The 13,486-nt window shown below is 39.1% G+C and overlaps 1 long non-coding RNA gene across 1 annotated transcript; it reads left to right on the forward strand.

Annotated features, from left to right (window-relative positions):
• Positions 1-10,540: 10,540 nt before the first annotated feature.
• On the forward strand, positions 10,541-12,485 carry LOC128807455 (uncharacterized). The gene is made up of 3 exons (XR_008437166.1): positions 10,541-10,608; positions 11,569-11,613; positions 12,326-12,485. It is a non-coding gene; the product is annotated as an uncharacterized LOC128807455 (long non-coding RNA).
• Positions 12,486-13,486: the final 1,001 nt, after the last annotated feature.

Here is a 13,486-nt window from a genome sequence, read left to right on the forward strand (position 1 = left end):
TTGCTGGAAAGACTCTCAGCAGCATTAGGCTTCCTGTATGTGAGGCAAGGACTAGCTAAGGGGTAGCAGGGAACCTTTGTATCAAGAATCGACTTTCAGCTATCTTGCCAAGCTGGAAGGTTTTGGAATAAATTTCATCTGCTCAGTAGAGACTACGGAGACTTTAATGAACAAGCCCCTATTCCTCCCCCATGCCATCTGCAGCAGCATGCTAGAAATCCACTAAACTGCCAGAAAATTATGCTCCCTGTGTAAATGCAGGTACTGCAGATGCCTACCATAGCTCAGTGAGATGCTGGGCATAAGGAAGAAGGAAGAGTGTGGGGAGAGAGGAAACAGCAGGACTCAGCAGTTAGAGATGAATTGGGAGAATGGAGGAGGAATGGGACTAGAAAAAAAAAGAAACATAATTTAAGAATAGATCTCCATATACATATGGGTACACATATAAGAAAAACTGCATTAAAGTTGATCAGGCAGACTTAATAGTGTAATTTATCAATTTGGTGACACCCCGGTGTTCCATAGAAGCTTTATGACCTTTTAGGCTTAGTTCTGTTGCCCACCCTTCATCACTTATTACTATTTGCAATGCCCTGTGTGCAGGAGGCTGACAGACATAATACAGGGCTGGCAGAGTTGTACATTGCTAGAGACAGGCAGGATAGCCTGATGGGTTACTCATGGTACTGTTGGAAATTGTAAAACTTTTAAATTTTTCCTTTGTAACTTTTGTCAGGGTTTTGTTCGCCTTCGCCCAGGGGGAAGAGAATTGAAGTTCCTCCACCTAAGACTCTTCACCCGGCAAAGCCTGATGAGTTTAGCATGTACACAGATTGGGAGTAGCCAGGAGATACACAGGAGATAAAGACCATTAACAGGCATTATCCCCAAACACCACCCCCTGGAGCAGTTGGAGACACCTGGTCTGGGAAAAGACTGATAAAGAGAATCAAACAGGGAGGACCAAATTAGCATCGAAGGCAAAGGTCTCAATAACCAATAGGAGATTAAATACTAAGAATTGTGCAATTTAAGATCAATCAACAGGAATTTCTTTGGATTTTGTCTGTATAAATATGTGAAAAGTCTGGTAAAGAATTACGTGTGATGGAATGATTTTCACCGCACAGCCCGAGCATGCATGGATGAAATTATTTCTATTGCATATCCTGGCTAGAATAACCTCCTGGCCAAAATAAAGCAATGCCTCGATTCTCTTACACTAAAAAATTGTTAGTGTTGGAGAGTTTCTGCTTTTGCCACAGTTTCGATGACAATACTAGACACCTTTGTAAGGGTGCATGAATTGGTGTCAGTGAATTTTTTTGTGGGAGTACCTATTCACAGGATGCTAAGTGCCATTTGGATTACTCGGAATCAACTTCATGTCTGGCTCTGCTCTTCAGCTCAGCCTTTATCAGCCTCCTGGCATGGCAGGCACACATTACAGTTAATTCTTGCTGCTGCAGTGGATTCAAGGGAAGTGCTGTCAACTAGACACAGATGAATGTTACCTTAAGGTTATTTGAATCCATGGTAGAATTATCGGCTTAGACCTTGGCTGCTTAAGTTTCCTATCTTGTTCACAAATAAGCCTTTGATATCTCACTGAGAAACTGAACAGAACAAAATTGTACCACAGTGTGACAGACTTGATGAATTTTTATGAAGAGCAATTTAGTAATTAAAATTTTTTCTATGTATATTCTTGCAGGTAGAACCCCTATAAATACCATCTAAATTAGCAGGCCCTAAATTGTGTCAAACTTAGATGATGATCATATTCTAGTTGCTTATTCATGCACGATGTTTCTGCCTTTTCAGCTCTTTTGGACTCCTGCATGACCTGGAATGTACTCACTCCTACTGCCGCTTGACTGTTACAAACAAACATTACTAAAATATTTTGAAGGAAGTATGCAGATGTTTTGCAAGGAGTGTGATACACTGTCCACGGGGAAAAAAACCTTAAGGTTTTATCTGGAACCCTAGTGGTTTAGCTAAAATGCTTCTTCTGGGAGAGAATACAGGACTCATGGAAGATTGAGGTAAATTATTTCTCTGTTCCAGAATTGCTAGTCTTACAGCTGAAATTGCATATAACAGCGGGTATGTCTCAGTGCTGTTAAACTTCACTTAGTTTGGAATGCTGGCAATAAAAGGACAATTTAATTTACATTTTTGGCCTTTTCTAACTTACTATAACTGAAGAATGACTTCCCAATGGCGTGTAGAGAGCAGTTATCTCTGCTGGATGCTAGTCTGGCTACAGTGAAGAGGGAACAGGAACACATAAACAGCCGATTGATTTGCTGTGGTTTTGAGAACTGCAGCATTTGTCTTACTTTATGTCAGGAGACATGATGGCCATCCTGCCACTGTGCTGCATGGGGATTGTAGGACTTTGGAAATGTTAAAGTTTGATTGTTTAGTCTCTCTAAAAGCAAATAAAACCCCCCAAAAATGTATTAAAAACTGTCTCAAAATTGTAGCAACAAATAAGTAATAGGTGAATCAATAAATACATCAGTGACACTGTAGAATCCTCACCTCTTTTCTGCATCCTGTAATGAATGAAATCCTTGAAGCCTGAAAGGATGGACAATTCATAATTCTAACTTGTTTTTTCCCCACAAGTGTCATGTAATGCTTTGAATAACATGGTGCAGCTGCCAGGCAAGTAGGCTAAAACCACAAGACTAGTGAATACAAGAGTGAATGCATCAAGCAAGTAGAACTGGGCAAGTGTTTTATCATTTATAAATCAGAATGCTGTCTCAGCTCTTGACTTGTGTATTAGGGGAGGTTAGGATGCATTGCAACAGATTACCTAATGAAGCTACAATATTTTTAATTAAAGTTTTTATCTATCTATCTATCTATCTATCTATCTATCTATCTATCATCTATCAATTTTATCTCCATTTACAAAACTTTAAAATCAACAAAAATGAGCTCTTCAGTGATGTAATTAGTTCAAAAATTCAGCAGTGCTGATGCAGATAAATCTAGGCAAGAATAAAGAGAGTTGCTAGTAGTTAGATGCATGGTAATCCTACATGGAAAGAACAGCAAGGCACAGCAGGGATGCTTTCTGCTTATTAGAGAAAAAAGTCCCAGGGAGAGATATAACTGGGGGGAAAAAAAATTATATATGCTCATGGATTGACAAGTGTGCTGACCATATATAGGGAGAATTATCCTCCCTTCCCAGACTGTCTGGAAAAATGAGTTACCCCCTGCAGGGGTCCTTTAAGTCCAGGGCTGATGCAGTCACACTGCATGCAGGCATGCACAATGATGACATAACATGCCAGCTGGAGGGGACTTCCACAAAGGAGCCCATGTCATCGTTTGCTTCTCAAAACACTCCAGAGGCCTTCAAGGACTTCGGGAAACTGAATATAGCCAAGAGCAGCTGATGTAACAGGTGTGCTGATCAGTGATCCCTCAGGGTCAGATCCACAAGGGAGTAAAACCACCATGAACTCCAATTTTTAGGTGCCAGCTTGTGGATCCATGATCTTCATATCCTTTTATTTTTCAGCTTTCACTTATCTTTGGATGGTGTGTAAAGCCCATCAGAGTTAGGAAGGCAGAGGAAGCTGCCAACACAAGGCCTGAACTAGGATTTCCTTCTCCCTGGTTAAGGCTGCCAGCAGCCAGATGTGGTTTCTGCCTGCCCTTGCTCGTACAGAAATTTCACCTCACTACACAGATGTAAACAACCCGAAGGTGGCAGATGACCAGGGCATCTTCTTCTCTCTGGTGGCCTGGAGCAAGTTTGACAGCCTTTTTCTGCCACGTGGCAGAGCTAAGTGGCTGTCATCAAGGTAAGAGGAGGCTCTCACCAAGGTGAGGTGAGAGGCTCTCACCAGGTGAGAGGAGGGGGTCAATCCCAGTGCAAGCACAGCAGCCACAATGTGTCTTTGTAGATAATGGACCTACTGACAGAGGCAGGCACAAGGCACACCTCCCATCCAGGGGAGCACACAGTGGAAGTATGATGCACTAGCTGTGAAATATGTCTTTTGGTGATTCATACTATAAATTAAAGGTTATCCTAATTCTTTTCAGCACAAAATGTACTTTAAAGAGTTATTTTCCTGGTATGAATCACCAAGCTAGTTCTCCCTCTAGGTTACAACAGAGACCAAACTGCAAGTGGTCAGGAAAAATAATATAATTTAACTTCTCCTATCATTTTGAATTAGGAAATTTATTCTGTTTAAGATAATATTTTCAAGGGAACTAAGCCTTCAAAAGGTGAATTCAGGCTCTCCTAAATGCAGACTTTTATCCAGCACAGATAGATCATTTGTCATGTCCGGGTGTTTCTCCAGCCTGTACTGGGGTGTGGTAGGGGCACGACTGGCTGAGAAAGGAGCTACTAGCTAGAGGAACTGTGGGCGTAGCCAACTCTCAGAGACATTTTAGAGGGGGAGTGAGGAGCAAGAAACTTTGGAAGTCTCACTCTTGCAGGAAGATATCAGATGGGCAATCTGGGGAAAATATGCCAGGGCATCCATAGAAGTCTGTGGCATACAGCTGGGGCACTTGGTGGAGCAGGCAGGGAGAAGCAGAGAAGTGGGTGACTGGGCCAGATCTTCTCCTAGGCTGCCTTATTTTAGTCAAAACTCTGACAGAACTGCATATTCCTGCAGAAAACTGAATTTGCAGCTTTTTGCAGGGGAAATATTTCTGCTAGTTCTCTTTAATTTCTTGATTTTTAGCTCCAAGAGTCTTAAACCTTTAAGTGCAATGACTGCAAGCTTTGTTTAGAGGTATCTCCAGCCCATTCAAAGCTCTCCAGTGTGCTGACTCTGAATGCTCAGATTAGGTTTGAGCTTTGGAGCAAGACCTCTTGATTTGAATTTGAAAGCAGAGGATGAAAAGGATAGTGAGAGGAAGAACCATCCTCACACCAGCTGGATGTGAATGCTGTGGCTATGAACTGGAACTGTTTTTAACAACAAGGTCTTCTGGACTCTACCTAACTAGCTGCACAGTTCAACCCCTGCAGCAGGATCCGCCTCTATCTGCCCACTATATCAGTCTTACTTTACAGCTTTCTAAGCTAAATAGATGTGTCATCTTTATTGCTTTCTACTGAACTTCTGCACACAAAAGTATTCTAAATGGCTTTTTCAAATTCAAAAACAGTCTTCTAGATTAGTCACCATTTTCAGGACACTGAAATCAATATTTTCAGGACAAATGTATACTGTTCAGAGTACTGTGTAAAGTCAATCTCACCTAAAGACGTGAGAAGGCAAAGAGCTCTTACTATAAAAATGTGTCAAGATGGGCAAATGCCATCTTCAGTTTTATGACTTTAGATTTGAAGAGGTTTTATTACATTTCAAATTAAATACCTATCATTAGAGAAAGAAAAAAATCTGAAATCCTCTGAAAAATGAAAAGAAGAAACAAAGGAACTGTACATGTTGAATTTTATGTGAGTAGAAAAAGATTTTCTGCATAAACAATTTTTCCTGAATTATTTCTAAATTTTTAAGTAATTTACAATTATTTTTATGGTTAATTTTAATGATGTATATTTGTTAGCTCAGATATCAGCATGCAAACCACAATACTTGAAATGCCAAATTTTGTTCTCCAAAGCATGGTAAGCTTCTGTTGCATAGCACTGTGACTATGAAGACATGTTGAGATGCTCATACAAACACATACCATAACACATGGCTATACTGAGTGTAGGAGAAGTAGATGAAGAGTTGATTGAGCCTCAGAGAAAAATTTAGATGTCCTGGTCTGTTTTAATGTGCAAGATTTTGAGAATTTTTTCAATCTGTCCTTCCATTCTGAAAAGATGTTCACAGAACTGACCAGCAGATGCATCATTGCTGTTAAACATCTACCAAAATAGTAAGGATACCATATGACAACTCCTCTGTGTGATTTTTTGCTTTGTTTGATTTCTCCTTCTTACAGGTTTAAAGCTGTTTCATGCAAAAAGAAAATAAAAAAAGTTTTTGTGTTCTGTACATGTAAGATGTGTATTCCTTTTACAGTCCTGTTGGTTTACTGAGATTTATTCAAAATTTATAGAGTGATAAGCATTGCTTTTCACTGCTGTTTCATTTTTATTACCTGATCTGTCCTCCATGAACAGCATGAAAACTGTACTAGATCCAGCCAAGAATTTTCATACCTGTATTTAATGTAAAAGCATAATTTTCTTGCTGTAAGTGATCTTCAGGCAAAATAGATAAATAGATATTTTGGAACAGTGAAAAGATAGAAAAAGATTCTTTTATACTGTTTTTCTTTGTCCAGCTCTCACTATGGTAAGTCCAAAGGATTATCTACATCTCCTCATTTTGATGAGTGTTTTAGTATTTTAACTAGTGGAACAGAACTAGATAATTCTTTCAGGAAAACTTTATAAGGTTAGTATTTCTCCTAGATATCTCTTGAATGTAAAAGTATAGCCTCTGCATCGTCAGTTTTATTGTGTTATGGATTTCTACACCTGCTCCTTGTGAAACACAAGCACATTTTCTTGGTTTCAGAGAAGACTGGAAATTTTATAGAACCATCTGATAACCTAATCATTCTCTTATAAATCATCAGGTTAGGCTTTACTTTACATATTTCATTAGTATCCCTTCAAAGAGCAGGAGAGATTTCTTGGCAAGACTCTAGCAGTTTCATCATTGGAGATCTCTTAGAACTTGGTAGACAAACATCTATTTCAAGCATCATAAAACAAATTAATCTTACATTTGGACAGAGTAATAAATTAGATAGCCCCTAGCACCACTTTCTGTCCTGTGATTAGATCATGTTTCCTGAAAAAGAGCATAAAATATGATTTCTGGTTCTGAATCAGGCTGGAGATTGACCCTGTTGACCAGATGGTCACTTCTCAGCAGATTTGCAGGGTGTGTGGAAAAGGAAAAAAAGTCAAGGGTGGGTTTATAAGTGGATGTTGAATAAAACTCTATGGAAAATATAATGAACAGCAGGATTCTCATTTGAGAATCCAAGAATTAACTCTTTAGCCGAGCATGTAGCCTAAGATAGCTCACAGAGATTAAAAAATAGTGAAAAGACAAAATTTAGCTGCTGTTTTGGGGTGGGATGAAAGAAATTTTAAGTGTGCAGAAACATAATTTTGGCCATTCTCATCAGCAGTTTGAAGAGCAAAAAAGACACATGATATTTATCCTAGTGTTAAAGTCTTAGACATTAAAAATAACAATTATCAGAAAAGATCTGGAAAATTTGTTAGAACATTTGTTTTTCACCCCTTCTCTCTCAGCCTGTGAAAGCTGAGAATTCTAACAGTTTAGAAGTTCAAAATCCTTTGTATGCAGTAGAAATTACTGTCTGTGCTACAACAGCATCTGGAGACTCAAAAAGAGTTTTGGCCTTTTGTAGGCAAATACATACACGGTATGCACAGAAGCTATGAATTTCCCACAGAGTTCAAATCCCTTTCACAAAAGATAGGAATTACTTTTTTTTTTTTTTTTTCTTTCTTTATTTGATTTTGTTGTTTGTTTTGATGTTAAAATTGTGGAAAAAAATGCAAGGCAAGAGTATATACATTGCTTGCAAATCACCCAGGAAACCTACGGTACATATCAGAACTGAGTCCATCACTGCCAAATGCCCTTCTGTAAGCATATAATGATTTTAGTTTTAAGCAGACAGTAGTTTTACAATCAGATCTAAAAGCTGCAAGAGATCACTTGAAGGGATCCAATGGTTGGCCCATGACCTCTGCTGATAAACTATGTAGGAACCACAGGAGAGGTTGTACATATATTTGTACGTACGTTTGCATAGCCAGTTGTGTGCATCTGAAATGGAGCTACTGCTTATTCAAGGACTGCCTTTCAATGTGTCAGAATAGAATCAGTAATGCATTTTGTCAATGAGAAAAACATGAGTAATTGAAGTAGAAGACTATGAGAGAGAGAAAAAACCACTTCTCATGATGCCTTAGAAGATATAGAAGATAGAGATTTCTGTATCAAATGTCTTAAGCACAGTCTCTAGACACTTCAGAATACTGAAAGAACTTCATTCCCTGCTTGAGAGGTTTGTTGGATGAAAATGGAAATCTGCTACTGCATTTTAGAATGTAATTATTTAAGTGAAAAACTTCATCAGACTATTGTGAGCACTTGGCCATCCCGCGTGAATCCATAATTTGTTGTTCTACAAGGTCATAGATCACCATGACATCAACAGGTCCCAGAAGACTTAGCTTGGTTGACAAAACCGGGAACAATATTAAGTGACCAAAATAAAAGAAACACTATGTGGAGAACAAGGAAAAGAAACAAAACCTGAGATGTTTCCTGTAGTCACACAGTGTATAACAAATACTGCATGTAGTCAAACTAAAATAATCTGTTTGGTGAAGACAGGAAGAGAACTATATGAAGCAGCTGGAATAGGATGGGTTTGAGTTAAATAAATAGATATTAAATATTTTTCACTTCCATTCAGTGTTAGAAATATCAAAACACAAAATCCACAATATATGCTAAATTTGTGGATAAAAAAAAAATTAAAAAATCTTTTTTTTTTTTTCATTTGGTGGAGCTTTCAGCTCCATAGGCATATCTCCCTAAATTGTAATAGAAATGTTTTACTATCCATTGTCTAACTTGTAAAATATTTGATTTGGAAATAATTGAGATAAACTCCAAATAAGAAGGTTTCTTTTTAAGAAATTTGTCTGATCACTGCTTTATTATTATTGTGACACTTATTTATTAGAAAGTGTCCTCAGTTCTTTAGCATTATTTATCTAAGGAAATTAACGAAGAATATAATTTTAAGAAATCTTTACCTGAAGGAAAGAAGTTGCTAGAATTGATTAAAGTTACAAGAGAGAGATTTGCTATAATACTTAGCAACTTTTTTTTATACTAATGCATTTATAGTACTTCCATAGGCAGGTTTGCTAAATCTTTGGCAAAATATATTTGAGTTTGTTCTACAGGCCTTGCTCCTGACAGTTGCCAGGCACAGATAGCTGTGGAAACTGAAGTAATGTATTTGTTCACTGTTCAAGGATAGAGTTCCTGAAGCAGATCTGACCTGGACCAAAGCATGGGTCTATTTATATCTTTATGCCTACTGAGTTCCCAGTTGAGCATTCCTGCCTTGCTGCCAATCTATGGGTTACATTTTCCAGCCAGTCTCTTCAGTGACTGAGACCTTCCCTACTGCCCTGTCAGTTATGGTGGGAATCAGATTACGCAAACATGGCAGAAAGATGGAGTGCAGTAGAGAGGAAGGTGGAAATCTTCCTGTGGCTGTGAAAGGGACACCATCTGTCCAGCTGGAGGAACTCAGGTTTAGCTTTTTTTTTTTTCTTTTGCTTTTTTTTTTTTTTTTTTTTTTTTTTTTTGGCTGGTTGATATGACAGACAAGATTTGTAAAGAACAATAAAACTGAATTTTATAGTAAGAGCACAGTGTCTTCACTCTTCCGGGCCAGTGGGAAAACAATCCCCTGAATGAGCTGACTTGCAACTATTCACTCAGCAAAGGTATCCCCATCCACTACTGCTTGCCACCAAAGGCTTCTTTTGGATAAAGTCTACACTAGTGTTTAACCAAGAGTGGGGACTCAGAAGTCCTACTCATAGTTGTATCTGAACAGAAGCTCTGAACCAACAGACAAACACAGAAAAAAAAGTTATTTTATTGCACATTGGAATATTTTTCAGATACTCTTACCTATGCTGAAGGTTAAGGAGAGGGAATGTGAGAGAATAGACACAAAACCCCTGTAATTTAGTAACTAGAGTGCCTAGCCTGTAGGTACCTGTCTCCTGGAAGAAGATGGAAGCAGAGGATTTGGTACCTCACCTTCATGTGCAGTGTGTGCAGGGGATTGTAAGCGTTGCCATGAAAGCTTTCGTTGCAACTGAGGGACGCCTTGGGCTATGCAGCAGAGAAGAACCAAGCTGACAAATGAAACTGAGAAGACACTGGTTCCCACACAGGCAGAGAAGCAAGGAGTGCTCTGTCTTCTTGATGCCCAGGGCCTGTAGCTTTCCTTCCCTGAGAGAAAGCTGAGACTTGTCTTCCAGTGAAGGGAGTGCAGTCTGCTCTGAGCAGGGAAGCTGCTTTGCTGTGCAATAACTATGTGCAATTTTATAAGAAAGAAATATCTGAGAGGGACAGAAAAATAAAAGGAAGAAAGAAAATAGAGAAGTGAGTAGGCTTGGCCAGCTGAACAGAGAGCACTGGCCATGCCAGGACATCCTCTCAGGGCCTGGGATGTTTGAAGAGAAGAAAACATTTCTCTCTCATGTTTTCATGTCCCAGCTGCATTAAACGGTGGAGGGAGCATGCGACTGCATGTACAGGTTTTCTGACTGTGTCCCAAGGGGCTAAAAGTTGGATACTCATCCACATCCAAAGCCAAGAAAATTTTTCAGAATGAAACTTTCATTTAAGAGTTTGACTTTCAGGATACTCTCTGAGGAATGAGAAATTTTTATTGTATCTTTGACTCAAAATCGTATTTCCCATCTCAAAGGTAAGTTTCCTGAACACTGAGGTGAGAATGGGAAGAGACGTCTTTCACATCCTTAGCTGAAACACTCAGGTGAGTGAAAATGGATCAAAGTTTACTGGAGGGACTAAAGGAGACAAAGAGGTAGAGCATGATTTGAGCACCCAGGTTCAGGGTTCTTAGTTTACAAAGGAGATGGCCTGGGCTACAATATTCTGTGTCAAAGAACAGTTGCTGTGTTTTATACTAAAGAAAAACTGTCCCAACAACAGAGACACCAAAACTCTAAGTTTTTTCATCCTAAGCTGATGTCTTAACATTGGACTAGCATATTTCTTTGTTTCATTGTCATCTCTTCTTTTGATTCCGCAATCCTCTTTATAGAGTGACACAGCTTGGATGGAGAGAAAGGGGAGAGAGAATGTGGAGACAAGGGTCAGTGTCAAAGACTATAACTTGTCCTTTGCTCCAGGCTGTGCTCCCACAGTTGAGACATTATTCTCAGATCCATCTTTCCTGGGTCTGAAGATTGAATTGAGCTACAGGTTCTTCTGTTCTTCTGCCTGGATGAAAACCTCCTAGAGTGAAGCTATTAAAAAAAAAAAAAAAAAAAAAAAAAAGTGGGGGGCATTTGTTCTCCTGAGTCTTGTGCAAGAAAGAGTGATTCCTACTACGTCTTGGAAGGAATTGTTTCCCATTAGATTGTTTTAGAAACACTCCAGCCAAGCTGTCCAGAATAGACCTCACATTAAACAGTGAATATAAAGTAGAAGAAGAATGCTAAGTAGAGGAAGGCCCAGTTTCTGAATCTAAGCAGGGCTTAGGCATGAGCAGCACAGACCTGGCCTAAAGCCTGGTAATGGTTTAGTTCCATACAAATTTTATTCTCTTCCCCCTTCACTTCTCAAAGTAGAATACACCTAGTAACATCTTTTAAATTCTTAAACATTTCCCAATGCTTGGATTCTTTGCTCATTTTCATATTCAGATACCGTCTATTGAACTTTTGGACTCACTTCTGCCTCTAGTTTGTTCTTTTTTATTTGTCCCTAGCATACAGCTGAGACTCAGTTTCCTGACTGCCTGCTCACAAAGAAGGTGAGTCTTTGACTTTGGCTGCCCTTAACATCACCATGGCCTGATTTTTCCCAAAAGGCCCAGGGTTAGGCCATATGTAAGTAGGGATTGCTGGAATTGCAATTGTGGGTGCAAGTGCCTAAATCCTTCTTAAAGCCCCTACTCAGCACTGTAAGGTTGAAAACAATAAACTAAAGCCAGGAGGTTCTGAGGCAGATATGAAAAGTTTGAGGTAAGGAGTTTAAATAAATGCTGGGGGAACTGGTGGTTCCTTTTCATGATGGCATAGTAATTCATTCATGCTGGAAGCCTTTGTACAGGGACTATATGAAGTCTTTAATTAAAGTTGATTAAAATGGTAATTTTGAGCCCTGATAGTTTAGAATAACATTTTTTTCTCTCCTTGCTCCATATCTGAAAACCTTTAAACTACTTCACTGAACTGCAACCTAAGTAATCCTGCTCCTATTTTTAGGGACATAAGCCCTGGCTTCAGCAGGGCCATGGCAGTTAGAATAAGAAGATTTTCCAAGTGTGGAGGATTAGCCTTTGCAGCAGTTGTATGACAAAGCAATATAGTTGCCAGTGATAACAAGGAGGAGGAAAGAATTTATCATTTATTACATATTCATATTTGCCTTTTTTTAACACAGAAATTTGTGAAAATGCATCCAAAATGATTCTATGTTTTTTGTTTGTTTTGTTTTTGTTTGTGTGTTTTTTAATTACTCAGAGCTTTCAGTTCCACAAATGTCTCACCTCACTGCAGCGCAGAATAGATGAGTACTGGATGCCAGTTCTGTCCTGGAATTGAGAACACTAAGCATCATAGTTTGGGTCCTGTCTAATCCTCTGGTGTGGAGTTAACCTGCTGAGACCTAAAAGCTCCTCTCTTCCTGGTACTGATCTTGTAATCATGAGGAAAGCAGCTAATTAAATACACAGATGAAGGGACATTTTATTATTCATCTCTTAGATATCTATACTAGCTTTAAAATCCATGCTCCAGCTGAGCAAGTGAACTAGTGCCCTTAAATTTTATGACATCAATCCTGCAGTTGGTGAACCTGCAAGATGACAAAGGAGATAAATTACTGATCAGCAAACCAGCAAAGGATAGTGCAGAAGGCTAAGAAGTAAACTTGTCATTAAAACAAAAAACCCCATCTCACAACTTTCTCCCTTACTCCCCTCAAACAAAACACCCAAACTCAAAGCTCTGTTATAGTCCAGCCGGTGAAACACACAGGGTTTCAGAACTAGAATGGATAACACAAGGTAAGAAACGTGGAGCTCTGCATTTTCCCCAATTTGGGATAAATCTCCCTTTTCAGTTGCAGAAATTTTCAATGTAAAAAGATGACAACAGCAACATCAGATATTCTTGGTTCCCGTAATTGAAATGTTCATCTGGTCCTACATACATTGTCTTGAAGTTCGTGCTTTGTAGATTTTTCAGAGATCTCCCTTTATTGACACAAACATCCACAAACAGATCTCTTTAGACTCATGTATAAGTGTTTACAGCTCCAAGGGAATGCATCTCTCTTTATGCTACCTTATGGCATGAAGAAGCTATTAATTCCTGAGAGCACCCCACTGTGCACATACTGCAAGCTGCTGGAATGATTGTGTGCCATTTGCCCTGCTTGTGGTGCCTTAGGTCTCACAGCAAGATATTGAGCTCAGTGGAAAAATAGGAGAGTCTTAAACCCCTGAAGGCTTTTTAAATTATGGTAATTGCTGGTGGGCAGGTGGAACAGCCAATCAGAAACTTCTGTAAAGGAAGTCCCAGGCATCCTTCCTTTTCCACACCAGTGCTTGCTGCAGGTTGTTGTAAAAGCTCAGCAAAAAGACAGTGTTCCAGATGCTACATTTATTTCTATGGAGAGTC

The sequence above is a fragment of the Vidua macroura genome, chromosome 5 (assembly GCF_024509145.1).
Source record: "Vidua macroura isolate BioBank_ID:100142 chromosome 5, ASM2450914v1, whole genome shotgun sequence".
NCBI classification, from domain to species: Eukaryota; Metazoa; Chordata; class Aves; order Passeriformes; family Viduidae; genus Vidua; species Vidua macroura.